Here is a 15,872-nt window from a genome sequence, read left to right as displayed (position 1 = left end):
ACAATCAAAGCCATTCCAGTGTAGGGATTAGACCCCTTCAGAGCCCTTTGACTCAATTCCTTCCACTTGAACAGTGTACTGAAACCTAACCATCCATGACCTTGACAGTACAATTATCGTCATAGCAGAATGGGGGACTTAGGGGTGCAGTGGCACTGAGATTACGGCATCTGGTTTAATTAAGGTGGTTTTGTTTAAACTTGCATGACAGTAGGTTGCTCAATGATAGAGTTCAAAATGTAACAGTGTCACAATGCTAACTGTAAATCATAAATTTTTCCTTTGTGAGACCAGCAAAAAAAAAGAAAAAAAAAAAAAGAAAAAGAAAAACACACACTTACACTTGGGTTACTATAGTAAGTAAGAATAGTGGTCTGACATGAGACTTATTTTTTGAAAAGGGTTTGTCACTAAGCACTATTTGTGTAATTTGCACTGCGAGTTCTTGCAACTTGTTTGGGGTGGGGGAAATGCTATTTTGTTAAAGTCCTGCATGATGGAAATGTTACACTGGGATACTGCCCCCAAATCAGCAGTTTGTAATTTGTATCCTATATGATAGGATTTTTAATTATGATAATTAAAATGTTCATTCCTCTTTTTGATCACAATATAGTAGTCTGCAGTCTGACTACTATATTGTGATAACAGCTTGTACATGCTATATGACCCGTTTGTTATTTGCAGGCTCGGCCTGTACTTTTCTTAACATCCATCAGTGGGCCAGTGACGTCATCCCCTGACTCGCCACCATATAATACAGGAGAACTCTTCAGGGAAATGTTTCTGCTGATTAAATGAGACTTCAATTAGCCAAGGTTTCTGACCTTACCTTTGGCATCACTGCAGGGCTTATCACCTTGGGATATTAAAGCTGGACCCTTGAGGTATAAGCACATATCAGCACATTAACCACTAGACTAATTAAGCATGCAAAACATCTATTTGTTCAAGAATCTATTCTTCCCTAAGTGTAACTGCACAGCTACATGTAAACACTGTGCATCAAGTACTGTGTAAGTTGCTGTATAATATAAAAGGCCAAAGTGTGCCATTTAAACGACATCCTCGTACAAATACATCAAATGAACTTTCGAGGGAAGTAAAGCCCTAACTGAATAATTGCCTTAGCTCTGAGTAATGGCTTATTGGTCCAGTGCAATGTTGTGTAATACCGTGCCCCAGCTCATTAAGAGAAAAAAATCACACCAAGTCCACATTGGTGCTGAGTGTTTTCTAAATATAGGGTTTTGTTAGATTTTCTGTGATTCTTACTTAGTAGAAGCTAACTAGAAAATGCCCAGCCCACCACAGCAAACAGGAAGTTCCAAGTCTCATGTCAGACCGCTATTATTATACTTGGTTTACTATAGTTTCTCCCCTTTTTCCTTAGGTGTTAAACTGCTTTGGTTGCCTATTCTTTTGGGAAATCATGGATGCTGTGTTCTCTATACTAAAGTGGAGAGGGACCATCCGGCTTGTTACCAGCACTCAGGTCAAAAGTAGACATGGCAAAAGTTTGCAGAGTAGTTTAAAATGATTTGAAAATCATTGCATTCTCTTTCTAATTTACATCTTAGATCAGGGGTTGGCAACCCTGGGCACGCGTGCCAGCCGTGGCACGCGAAGGGTTAACTGATGGCACGGCCATAGCTGGACTGGCCATCGGGCATACCGGCCGATGTTTGGGTTTTTTTTGTTTTGTTTGTTTGTTTTTTGGGGGTGGGGGTGGGGGGGTTGTAACGGTATAAACAATGAAAGGTGGTGGATTGGACAGATGCTGGCAGATGTGTAAAAATAACTCAGTTGTTTGGTGGTGGCTATGGCGGAGCTTCCACAAAGGACAGCCGGTGGATGAGAGAAAGGGGAGGCAGGAGGCGGAGAGACCCGAGGCAGCCGCCGGTCCGAGTGTCAGGTGAACTGAACTTCAGGTGAGAAGTTATGACCTGCAGTCTATCTGGGTCAGATATAAACCAAGTTTAGGTGTAGCTTATTGTCGTTGTGCTGACTTTTTACAGTCAGTTACAATAACTCGTACTGCGTACTAGCTAGCATGACGGAGTTTACATTACAGCTGGGCGGGTGCTATGATGTTACTGATAGGGAACTTTATTTTATTCATAAGGATAGTTATTAGAGTTGCAAACCATCCCGTAAAAAACGGAATCGTCTGGTATTCAGAGAAAATATTACGCGTTTCGTATTGAGCCGAAAAGGAACAGTTTGTCCCGGACTTCAGCTAGAATGAAAAAGACACAAAGCTGGAGTTATTCTGCGTCTTTACGCTGTCAGCTGCGTCTTCTTCTCTCATTCTCTCCCCCTCCCTCTCCTGTTGCTACTTCAATCATGAAACTGATCAATGATCAGCTGATCGGCTTTTCTCTCTTGCTTGTTTATCGCCCACTTTGCGCCAGAAAGAGGAAACCAGCGGATGTCGCGCTAAACAACAGCAGCACGTTTAAGCTTGATCAGCTGTTGTTAGAATTTATTTAATATTAATTTCTAGTATCAGCTGATGTTGGAGCCACAGCTGTAAAAGCTGCTGGTCATGATATCGGTTTGGATGTCTGATGAGAGGGAAACATGAAGATGAAACCAGGATATGTCCTTACTGAATCATCAGAGCTGTGATGGAGAAACAGGTTTACCTTTTGGTGACATGAATGAGTTGAAGGGAAGTTATGAACTATTTCTGAGAGACAAGTAACACCAGGATCCTTTTCTAAGTAGCTGACAGCTGGTAACTGTGCAGGGGCGGGTCTAGCAAAGTTTTGCCAGGGGGCCAGGTAGGGCATTAACAGGGAAAGGGGGGCACAAAGAAATACTTTTCTTTCTTATTCTCATTTAAAATGTCTAGCTTTTATTAAATAATTATCTGAATCTTACAACCAAAGTTTTTATCTGATGTAAAATGCATAGAAATCATACATATACCAACAAGACAGTGTACATCACTGTCACAACAGCATTTGTTTTCATTCAAAGGCTTTATGGCTTTTCCTATAATACCTGGTGGGTCAGTCTCTAGTCAAAATGCCCAGGCTGATTTTTTTCGTCCCAGTTCAGCCCCGGGCACGACACGCAGTGAATTAATCTAAGATCACATTAACATGTGTATCTCTGTATTAACAAACATGCCATATTGGCCCAGTTTATTTTTCTTATCATTGTTGTGAGGAGACTAAATGGCATTTGCATTTTCTGTTGTACAGTTCATTTGCTGTTATGGAGTTCTTGTTATGGATAAAAAGTGTCTTTTTTTGGTTTCAAAATAGCTGATAACTATTCGCTGATAGCTGCCAACATCTGCGAACAAATAATTCTATAAAGTTGTTCTATATAGTGTGTAACTGTTAATATAGAGCGTTATGAAATTTATTGCTAATGCAATCATATGGCACACTGACTTCTAAGGAAATTTTAGATGGCACTCATCATCAGAAAGGTTGCCTACCCCTGTCTTACATAATACCACAACCTTTTTTGGAAACAAGATTCTGAGTAGTTACTTTAAAAATTAAAAATAAACTTCATGCCCTTTGCTCTAGTTTTTCTGTATTAACTGCCAACCTGTCTGTTCAGTTTGTATTTCCTACTTGGTGTTGGCTTTGTGTCAGCATGTTAGTTACTGATTAGTTTACCAATCCAGTCACAGCATAGCTTCCTGCTAGGATCTGTGACACACTCAATACTTTACCGTAGTATACCACTTTATACCTCTTTCGTTATTGGGGAAAGAAAAACAAACCAACACACACACAACAAAAACGATAAACTAAAGCCACACAGAGCTCAATGGCGGATCTGTATAACTCAGCTGTGCCAACTACTCTTGTTGTGTATACAATTTGTAAAATATATTCACCGCAGTCAGCCTAATTCCAGCTGATTAGACTGGACACAGCTTAACAGGTGGCTGTTCAACTCTACTCAGTCATCTCTGGAACGCAGAGAGCATTCTTTCCACACACTGTTGACAGAGGAATCGCAGGCAATGCAGTCCTCTGCAATATGATTTAATATCAATGTGTATCTAGTGTGCAATCATTCACAATACACACTTACACAGCTTTTAAGCTTCCTAGTTAGGTATCATAAAGTCAAAAGGTGACTTTTTTAACCCCTAAAGGGGGTCTGCTTGTGCTAGGGAACAGACTTTTTTTTTTTTTTTTTTTTTTTAAAACAGACCAATGCCCTGGAGTCAACATCTGCACAGGACTCCTTTTCCAAGCTCACCTGTTTCTCCTGCAGGGATTCTAATCACTCACTGATCACCTTTTGATCTCTCCCTCACTCATTCTCTCTCATCCCACTGGGAAAAATATGGGAAAGATGTTCGACTGCTTAATAAGTCAGTATTTAAAGATTATGGAAAAAAAGATTTAGTTTTGAGACCGTGCACACAACAGGAACAGATTTCTGAATAAAATTCATGTCTCGTTAATATATAAAATATATTAACACACTTCATATAATGCTAGTCAAACCAGGTAAGATTAAAATGAAGCACCCTTTTATATTCTTCGACATTCAATCCTGTGATTATGATACAGACAACATAAGATCATGTCCTTGATTTCCACGTACATGCGATACTCAGCTCTTGTTTTAGGATGTATGCAAGTCCTGTCACCGCCCTGGGCTATCACTGCAACAGAAAGTGCAGCTGGAACAAGGTCGACATCACTTATCTTCAAATGGAAGTGTCAAGAGCCTGACGAAAGAGTCCGCTTCTAACCCGAGGGGTAGAGAAAAGTAACTTGTTACACCGCCATTATATTTTAAGTCTGCTAGTATGCAATGGTCAGATTGCTTTGGACAGAATTTATCAGAGAACATGTGCATTGTTTCAGGTGGATTGCAAGTGGACATGAAAAGAAAAAAAAAAGTATAACAAAAACAACCACTTGTCAGTGGGTTCTGCAGTTGTCTGCACGAGCACCTGTAAGCAAGAGTAACCCAGTCCTTCAAGAGAATTGACACAGAATAAATGGTTTTACTGGATGGTAACCGATGGCTTCAAGAGTAGCAATAATTGAAAAAGAACACCGTTTAGGTAAATGTTTCTCATTTGAGCAGATGGCAAATTAACTGGCAATTGGTGCTTAAGGGGGAAAGGCAAGTTATAAATGACAACATTTTTTTGTCACACAAAGCGGTAGGGCTGGAGCTATCGATGAATCGATTTTATCGATAAAATGAGAATACTGAAAACACCGTACTTAAAGCACTCTAATGCATCTTCACATCCACCCAGTCGATTCCAATACATATGCTTTTCTTCACACACAGTCTTTGGAGAAGAGCATTCTGGAATTAAATCATGAACATCCAGCTATTGCCAGCCCCTGCCGCTTCCTTAGACGCAGCTGTAATAACTGCTGCTTGGTTACATGCACGCCTGCATTGCCCATCTTTGTCCTACTGAGTACTTTGGGTGGGGCTTATGTGTCCGTCTTGAGGTGTGTAGTTAAAGTGAAGTCATAGCTCAAAGATGGGTGTTAAAAGAATTCACTGCAGTGACTCTAATGACTGATGTAATGTTTTTAAGATAGTCACAAGAGAGACCTTGGTCAGGACAATCACAATCAGATAAAGTTTTTTGTTTTGTCTTTAGACATTATTTATTTTGCACAAATCTTTACTTGCTAATTCACTTTTGCTGGGAAAAAAAATAAATAATCTTTTTTTTTAGCAGTAATAGAGATTCAAAATCTACACAACTAGGATAAGTGGCAGACAATAGATGGATTGGTTTTGGTCTCTAAAGAAATGCCAAACAAATAATTAACAAGGAAGAAAAAAACAAATCCATCCATCCATGAATGACCAGAGACTGGTTGGCAACCCAATAACAATCACCTCTTATACATTTTTCCTTTTCCCCAACTGTTGTTGCCATTCGCCATGTGAAATCCTTCTTTAAGAAGTTGCAGCACCAAAAACCTCCTGGTGATAGCGCTGGTCACTAGCAGTTTGCAATCTTTGCCTGTAGCTGACTTGTCTATCAACACTAACTACCAGCTGAGCAGTTGTTTGCTGTAACTTGTCCCTGACTGCTGCAGCCAACATGTTTCAAAAGCACAACTTTTACTTTGAAAGCACCTGTCTCCATTTCTGATTTGTGTCCATCTTTCACAGTTTTATGACCACTTAGAGACTAGCTGGTGAGTGTTTGCAGACAAGTCAGTGACTTGCTAACCATGGCAGTCTCGCTAACTAGTTGAGAAACACACATTTTTCCCTTTGCGACTGGCATTTGCCAGATGGTTGCCAATTGATCTGTTAGCAGATGTGATTATGACAATTCCATATTTACAGCTCGTCTCTACTGCTCCTAAGTGTCCAGAAAATATCAGGTAATGTGTTTTTAAGAATTCTTATAATGCCCCTTCTTGACATGGAATACATAACGAAGCCCAAAGTTGGTGTTTAACATACTAAACTAAACTAAATCTGAACAGATCAGACTCTGGTCACACCTGCCCCTCAAGTACAATAACTATGGCAAGCTTACCCATTCCGATTCTCACATTTAATCGATGCTGCAGTGTAACAGACCAGCTACCACCCCTTTCTCCAAACCCTCTCTCAGCCTCAGCCCCTCCTCTCATCCTGCTGTGCTTCAGTCCAGACCATAAACAGTGTCTTAATTCAAGAATTGGAACAGCTCCAACTCATGTCTAGGAACTTGTGCAGAACCCACTGAAGTGAATGGAGTGACCGTAACCCAACCCTGAGGGAGGGAAGGTCAGTTATTTTTCTGTATGTTTAAAGAAGCCAGACACCTTAAGTGATAATATTCAGTTTTTAAAGCTGCATGTTGTCAAACCGTCCTATGATAGGACAACCTACAGAAATGTATTACATGCCAGAGTGAGTGGTAAGGCTGGAGCGCTTCGACACATACTCGATTTACATTATGGTGCTGTGAGCTGGAGATTTACTCTCCGATACCTTAGGCTCCATAGGTTTCTTTAAATCTGTGTAATTTCTTTATATCTTGAACATTATTAAATATAATTCACTGCATGTATTGTAAGATATTAAACCCACAAATAACTATTGACACTTGCCAATACCTGAAATTATCAATGTTTAAGCCTTTCTAGTAAGGTTGCCAAAGCTGGCGGTTTTTACAGCAATGCAACGCTGAAAGACGGAAAGAAAAGTTGAACAGAGGATCTCTGTCTTCTGTTTTAATCAGCAGATCAGATGGTAGTCACTCCTCAGTGGATGTGCTTGTTGCACATGTTGATTAGTCATTAATTGGCAGCTTTCATTATTTGTGAGCAGCAGCGTAAAGTGGGGCTATAAGAGAGGGCCTGATGTCATGCCGGGGTAGGCTGAATAGCACCAGTCTAGGAGAGAAAAGCCTTTTGGAAATGTGGACAGTGCCTAATTGGATGAGGATTTCACTTGGCTGCTTTGGAGAACTGGTCTTATGCAATGGCATAGATGAATGGACGAGGCTTGGGAGCAACGATGCTTGTACTAAACTTGGTTGCAGTGGTGGCCCCAAGGGGTTACATTAGATGTATTTGCCTTCTCATGACACCATCTTTACAAGTTAGGTGGGAGCACCCAACACCGTTAACTGTACAGCGCTGTAACATACAAAGAAATGCCACACCATAAAGCTGATAAAAACCAAACCTGAGTCACACGGTCTCATCCTCCATACAAAAACAAAACATCAAACCCAAATAAAACTGTCCTTGTAATGAAAACTCAAATCAGAAAGGCTCTTGAGTTCTACGTGACCACTTGAGGGGAAAGGGGAATAGGACTTATTTTACTTACTTAGCATTCCTAAGACTAAGTAAGACCTAACAAACTTGGCTGTCTGAAAAACAATTACCTTAACAAGGACTTAACATAAGTCCTATTCATAAGTACCAAAGTACACCACATTAAGTCCTAATCCCTTTTAAGACTGGGAAATAATACTGGAAAACCAAGGGGCAGAAAATCTAGTAATGTACAGAAAAATAAACGTGTTCATAGTCAATGGTGTGGCATTCAGATCACAAGAGAGACTAAGACACCGATTTAGTCCAGAACAGATATAACTAACACCACAAATACTGTTAAGAGTTCTTGCTGGGGATAGTTTCTAGGGGAGAGAAAAAAAAAGAAAAAAAAAAAAAAATCACGCAGTTCATGAAGACAGCTACTTTTGCTTTGCAGATTCCATCTCACATAGTAAGACTGATAAAGATGGTAAGTAAAAGTAGGACATAGGTTGCACCTAGACAAAGACAATGGGCTACACTGTGAGAACAAAAATTAAATATTGTAACTATGTATAAGAGAGGTCATTTCATCATCACCGTGCAACCACAGCACATTACCTGCACCCAAGCCACCACGGGCTCAGGTAGGTGTTTCGTTACCTGCAGAATAAAGGAAACATTCTTGCCACTCACACAGGCTTTCAGCTACATTTGGGCCAAGACCAGACAGTGAGAAACTCTATCCACTGTACTTAGACAAGCAAGCACTGCATCTCCTCAGGTCACAAGTGGAAAGTGGTGAGAATCAGGTTTATACAGGTCCATATTTACAGTATGGAGGTGGGGGGGAAGAATAACACCACAAAGTTTTTCCTCTGGCAAGGGTTTAGGTTCTTAGAAATTACTTTTCACAAAGCAAAACACGATTACTCAGCAGTTATAGTTGAGATACCAAGGCATTCATTATTCTGTAAGCAGTCGGGGACACTCAATCCAATGTATACAATTTTAACAGTATACACAGTCCAAAAAAAGAAATAAATTATACATGTTTATGCAACTGAGTCTAAATTTACCTTTGTCCAGAAACTCAAAAAGCTGTCCCTAACATCACGAGATAGTTTTTAATCACTGACAGCTCAGCGGAACATTTTGGCACAAAGGGTAAAGTTGCTCTGCTTTTAGATCCGGAGTCAGTGGAATAACTATGAACTATGCTGTGGTCCCTAAGCAGGCCTGGGTTAATGGTGTCATGGCATCAGGGAGGGGGGGTATTAACAGTGTATAAGCCCAGACCAACCAGTTCTGAATGACTGTTAGCTGACGCAAGACCTGATGGAATGCTGCTTAGAGCACGACCACAAGCTCTTACACCACCAATACCAGTTAACAGGATCTCTCTGCTAATTTTCCCCTTGGACAGCAAGTGAAACTATGCATTTATAAAAGCAGCAGTAACAGAGATACCCATTGCATACATATGTGTACCTACCGTATGTCACATCGCCTCGAGTTTAAAACGATAGTCAAGTCTTGGCTTTGAAACTAATTTCTGGATTTATTACTGCAAAGCAGACGATATTACAAAAAAAAAAAAAAAAAAAAAAAAAAAAGTATGTGCAACAGAACCAAACTCATTGTAGATTCTTATGAAATACACAAACCTGAATCTTTGTGAGATTGAAGTATAACTTATTGTATAATTCTTTGGAATACGTGCAGTCAGCAGCGTTTTGGCAGCCTGTAGCTGTACAGAGTTCATGCCCCATCATGCCTGTGCTTACTTAGCATTGACTTGAAATAGCAGGACTGGTGCTGGAGGGGGTGAAAGAAACCGCAGCTCTGGCAGTTGCCATGTGCGCAGTGATTTGACCACAAAATAATCAAACTAGAAGGGCATTTAGAGAGAGCATTCCCAACGAGGTCAATGCCCTTTATTCCATTGTTTTCAAAAAGTGACCGAAGTCTGCACCAAAATGTAATGGGTCCTTCTTTTGCTCATGCGCTACCTCTTTGACAAGGTTCGTGAAATCTGACAGTTTTTTTTGTTTTTGCTTAACCTTGTTGACCGACACCATGATCACAAACCTTTACCTCTGCGATATAGAAACGCTATGTAGCAGCAGCCACGTGATAAGGCCACTTCAAAGTTGTGTGAGAACCAAGTCTCACCACTTGGCAGCGATTTCATCAAGACCAAGATCCTATCTAAATTGGGAAAGAGCAATAACTTTCAGTGGTCATGGGGACATAAAATAGCTTGTGCTGAAACACCGCTTAAATCGATCATGTTTTACTGCATGCTAAATATTTTGCATCATTAACAGCTCAGCCAACAGTGGCAAATTGATCACCTCCTCAACTCATCTCACCAAATATCAAGCGAACTCACATTAAAGACCGTAAACCAAGAAAAACAACTTCACTTACCTATATTTCTGTGTAAATCTCTTTAGCTACCCCTGATGTTGTTACAATTTGCTTCCAAGGAGCCCTGATCTTCATGTAATTTTTAAAATGGTTTTGAGTAATAGTTCTCTAGGCTTTCTAAAGAGATCGTTCAAGGTTTTTATTTGGGCATTAGCCGCTTTGTCACTCATTTTCTTTCCAGCCCTTGGGCTTAACCATTTACATTTTCCTCCCTGCCCCTCGCTGAGCCTGCTACGGAAGTTTCCTCCTATTATAAGGGAGTTTTTCCTTCCCACTGTCACTAAAGTGCCTACTCATTTGGGGGGTGTGGAGGGCATCTCTGTCTTGCCTGTATTATTGTAGGGTGTTACAACAAAAGGGTTTTAAGGCAACTGCTGTTATACAGTGATTTGGCCCTATATAGATCAAACTGAACTGGACTAAATTTATAAAATTTGAGGAAACTGGAGATAGAGGACAGAAGGAAGTGGCAAGCCTTAAGAGGGGGAAGAAACAAAAAAGAAGACATACAACACCATCTACAGCAGATAAGCACCATCTGAAAATCATATCTTTAAGCAAAGACCTGACACAGAATCTAAGAGATGCATCTGACCCTTTAGTTGATACATCGGCTATTCACTAAAGCCTCATTAGAAATGGTTTCAGTAGACGGGTTGCTGTCAAAAAGACATCCTTACAGAAGGGAAACAGGGAGAAAAGGCTAAGATTTAAAAGCATAGCAAGACAGAGGAAAAAGAAAAAGAAATCCCCACAAAACAGCACCACCAGTCATGGATTGGCCTCATTCAAGCCGTAATGATGATGAATACAGGTTGCCAAACATCAACTTTCAAGTTCATGAGAATTGTATTAACTGTTTTTGCCTTATATAATGCATTTCTATGTATATTTGCACATGTGTCAATAAATCACCCATTTCCCTACCAAATATAAATGAGGGTTGGCTCAGGGCTTTTGCACGGTACAGTACAGCTTGACTACAATAAGTAGACATACCATCATAATACAGTTGTGAACATCATAACCTGGAATGTGGCTTATGTTTTTGTTTGGTCCTGCTGTTGATTAGCTCTCTGGTGGCAGGAACGAGGATCCTTTAAGTTGCAAGATTTTGTAATAATGATTCTGTTTAAGAAGCACTTCCCAATTTCATATGCACCAACTGGCAACTTAAGTAAGATATCAGGAGTTGGCAGCACTGCCCTCTACCCATATTTGTTCTGAAATGGTATATTAAGTATAATTTAAACACATGCTACCAAATTTAAATGCTGTGGATTTGGAATCTCTTTTTTAATGTCAGAACCAGGGTTGAAAAAAAAAAAAAGAAGAAAAAAAAATATCGGACAAGTTCATTGGTTATTGATCGTTGGGTGTTTTATGTTTAATTTCGTGCTGTTTTTATGTGTGTCTTTTCCTTGTTTCAATTAACAGTCCAGTTCCTTGAGAATCAACTTAGCAAATAACTAAATGCAATTAGGAAGTCTTCCTTTTCTGAGTTAATGAGCTATCCCAGAGCTCATTCTAGGGAAGCCAGCCTCATATTGCTGGTTTTTCCCCACCAGCAACAACACACCTGACAGGTTCTGCTCCATATGTTATCACCACCTGTTTGTAAATGGAATGGCTGCAAAAGTGTCCTTCATCTGATTGCCTCATTTAGGTCAATCAGTCTGTGAAGCACAAACACCTTGGTGAATAGATCAACAACTGGATTAGTGGGCTGACAGCAGCCTTTTTTGGAAGGATTTAACTTAATGTTGTAGTTGTATTCAAAACAACTAGATATAATTCCTACTTTAATGCTGACTAATTTTATACAATAATAGCTAAACAAGAGGAGGCTGAAAGGAAACTGAAGATCATCAGATAAGTTTGAGTTTAGAGAAAAGCAAATCATCCATATTTTGATGAGACAGTCAAAGTTTGTAAATAATCCATTTACAGAAGTACTTTAACAAAAAAAAGAAAAGAAAAAGAAGTAGTAGTAGTCAGTCATGCATCAGCCTCCAAGCGCCTCTCTCTGGTCCCACCCCACATTCCCAGAGAGAACACTGATCTGTATTCAAAACATACAGGCCAACATCAATAGTCTCTAGAATCATAAATTTGGGCGGTTATGCAACTTTCTGCAGAGACCACATGCAGCCAATAAAGAAATTGATTGGACGAATGCCCAAATGACAAGGCAGATTAGAGGACCTAAGAAGAGTTGCTTTGTCAGGACCTCTCCACATAAAGTTAGATAATGATCAGGCTCTCTCATTTATTAATCCTTTCACTGCTAAAATTGTGATCACCAAACATGTTTCTCAAAGTATTGTATAACAGACAAAATATTGGGCTGTTGACTTAATATGTGCTGCAACGGCCTTTAAAGACAGTGTGCAATACAGATTGAAGTGTTCAACAGACAGGCTCCCCTTGTGCATTCAAAGTATTTGGGGTAAAGCTCAAAGACGGGGTGCCTAAAGATTTTCACACTAAGCAGCCTCTATAATGGAGCCTGGATTGAAGCTTACACCCTCTGAGAGCATTATTGATTCTGCTTCCAACTAAAGTGACACCTGTTACAACCCATTAAAAACAAAATACTTCTCTCACTTTATCCTGGACCACCTGGAACCCACTCAAGGACCCATTTGGGGTCCCAGGAGCCCACTTTGAGAACCTCTGCAATGGGGCAACAAGAGTATCCCTGGAACAACTTCCTTTACCCCCCTCCCTCCCCTCTCCCGGAGTAAATGCTGCCAAAAGGATAAAGAGATAAGGCCAGAGTGGTGAAACTCTTGGGAAGGGTGTAAAGGAGAAGAGGAGGAGGGGGAGGTGGACACGGGGAGCTGGAGTCCTACTGGATACAAAGAAGGCTAAAGGGCCACTGCAGATTGCTGTCAAAGTACTACAAACAAGGCAGGCTCCTGGAATTCCAAACTGGAATCCCAAGAAACGCAGGGAAAGGTTTGGGAAATGCACGAGATTCAGTGCACGAGATTCACGCACGGCTTCTCGACGTGCCTGTTCGCCTCAGGACAGGCCAGCCTGGGGTATCTTCAGCGGAAGCTTTCCACTTGTAGGTTTACAACATGGTCAGTTCAAGTGGCTGCCGAAGAGCGGCGCAATGAATAAACTTTCCAAAGTTCAATGACACACCGTTGTCAAACGGGGAGGCAGGTCCCGCACATGTTCCGAACATTCATAACGGCGTGTGTCATCGTTAAACTTTTACTACACGTCCACAATGAGCACTCTTCTGACACGCACGAGAAGCATGCTCTCGGAAACATGCACCCACCTTACAGCGAAAGCACCTCGGGCAGGCTGCGACCCTCACACGCGGACGGACACGGAGAGCCGGGGCAGGCTGGAGATGAAGGGACTGACGACAGCGTTGGATCAGGACACGCTGGTGAGCATTCCGGAGTGAACCGCTACAGACAGAGGATGAGAGGAGAACGCAAAAACAGTGACTGTAAAGACTGCAGGGCACTCGTCATCTCATGCGGCTAGGGGAGGACTCTCTCTCTCTAACACACGCGCACGCTTACAAACACACCCTCGCAAACGACGCCTCCCCTTTATATTAGACCACGCCCACACGAGAGACCTGATTAATGCGGCGTTCAGGTCTAAGTGGGGGAGGGCGTGTTCAGAGGGTTCTCGTGTTTTCAGGAGATGTATGTTACACTAGAACTTGGCGTTCAGTTCTTGCTGTCAGGGAGCACACGGAGGGGATTATAGAGCCGGAAATGCTGTGTGCGGACATAACGTCATGCTGTCGGGGTAGCTCGTTTCCTTGTGTTTCGGGACTCTAACGTTTGTGCCCTTTAATGAATGAAAATAAAAGACAAAAACAGAGTTTCTATAATTCCAACGAGCCTGAAAGTCAATATTTAACATGAGCATCTTTATTCTTTAACCAAACCTGAACTATCTCTCTTTTTCCTGTAATTTCTTGAAGGATATTCAAAGCTCTTCTTTGGATGTTGGCTGCCTTTTGGTCTGTTCTCCATGAAGATGATTCCACATGATATATTGAGATCTGGGTTCTGGGGAGGCCAATCCATGACTGATAGTGTTTCACTAAGTGTTTTTCTATCTAAGTATACTCTCCCTGCATTCACAGTGCATTTGGAATCATTGTCATGCTCAAAACTGAAGCTGTTGATAATCAGGTGCTTGCCAGATCATGGATGGTAAACAAAATCGGATGATGAGTTAAATCAAAACTTTAAAATTTGGATTCATCACTCCATAAGATCAGTAGCCATTGATTTTTATAGTCCAGTTCTTGTGTAATTTGGCATACCTCAGCCTTTTCTCTCTGCTTCTTGACAGACACCCTTCCACTGAGACAATTATTGATAAGGCTTCAGTGAAGAGTAAATGGATCACCTGTAGGGCCTGTGTCAGATCTTTGCTAAAGCTTTTTTTTTTTTTTCCAAAGGACATGATTTACAGATACTGTTCATCTGCTGTAGATGTTTTTTTGGCCACTTGTGCTTTTGTCCTCCACTTGTAGGACACACTGCACATCATGCTGTGATATACCAATTTTTCCGCTAATAGCTCTTTTAGAATCACCTTGTTGGTGCCTGTCAAACTGTGCTATATTTAGCATTTGCTGTAGATTCAATTAAAGAAATATGAAGAAATATCTAAAGATAAAGTTCAAAATTGATTATGTGCTAAGTTGTCTTATATATAGATACAACACTGGTTCATTCCTTGAATTAAGTGCCTTTTTATGCTTTAATGATTCCTCGGTTAGTTTTAAGTGGCTTGACCAAAAAAGAATCCTTTGAAAAAGATCAGTTGAGTTAAAAAGCAGTCAATGTCCAAAGAAAAACTGTCAAAGACCCTTAGAAAGCTGAAACTGAAGCCTGAGCTATTGCTCTAAATCCCTTAAAAATACAAGAATACAAGTCTAGCTTTTTAGAAGCAAAACATAAAGAAATGAAATGAAAGAAGCAGTACAGCATGTCAGTGTTAGGCCTACAGATTAAAGTCTAAAATTACTTCTCAGGACTGAAATAGTGAACCATGGTGGCTGCATGTAAAGAGTGCTATTAAAGTGATACACCTGCAGCCTAAAGCTAAGGACTCCGCTTTTAATTAGAGCCGTGCTCTGACAAGCACAATCTGAAACAAAAACACCAGTAGCTGGAAGGTATGTAAATTGCACAACTGAGGGTCAGATCTCATTCTGAGTTACCTCTCAGCACTGGTGTGTTTTCACCCCTCTGAGTTTCCCCATATTGCATAAGAGCTTCTAGTGTTTATGTTATTGAAAGCAACGTCAGAGTTGCAAACTTAGCTTGTGTGTTTTTGTAATGTAGGCTGTTAACTACTTTAAAACATACACACACTTTTTAGGCAGACTGTAATGCATCAAAGAGAACAACTTGAAACGAGTGCCACATTCCTGTCAGAAAAAGTTCTGTCTCCACCAGGAATTAACCGGTGTTCAGTTCATTTTTATGCATGCATAAAGCTTGAATAGCTTCATAAGTGATGGGAAAACCCCATAAGAGTCTGAACTGCAAGAACTCATCAGTCCTGAGCTGTTTGCATATGCCAGGACTTAAAGAATAGACACTGTGAAGCCACTGAGTCACACACACACAAACACTTACACACGCTGACATACGCTGACATACATACATGCAACAAAGCATTCGCTTTATGTCTGTCATTTGAGCAAAA

The 15,872-nt window shown here is 40.7% G+C and overlaps 1 protein-coding gene across 3 annotated transcripts in view; it reads right to left on the bottom strand.

Moving 5' to 3' along the window:
* grb10b (growth factor receptor-bound protein 10b) overlaps nt 1–13,836 on the bottom strand; it is a 63,490-nt gene extending 49,654 nt beyond the window's left edge. The window contains exon 1 of one of the 3 annotated variants that reach the window (XM_063486159.1): nt 13,462–13,836. The gene's annotated coding sequence lies outside the window, so the exon portion shown is untranslated. The remainder of the gene's footprint in view (nt 1–13,461) is intronic. The other 2 variants (XM_063486160.1, XM_063486158.1) reach the window with 2 other exon arrangements.
* Between the last annotated feature and the right edge of the window lie 2,036 nt (nt 13,837–15,872).

This window comes from Pelmatolapia mariae, linkage group LG10_11 (genome assembly GCF_036321145.2).
Source record: "Pelmatolapia mariae isolate MD_Pm_ZW linkage group LG10_11, Pm_UMD_F_2, whole genome shotgun sequence".
In the NCBI taxonomy this organism is placed as follows: Eukaryota; Metazoa; Chordata; class Actinopteri; order Cichliformes; family Cichlidae; genus Pelmatolapia; species Pelmatolapia mariae.
This window is presented reverse-complemented; position numbering and strand designations above follow the sequence as displayed.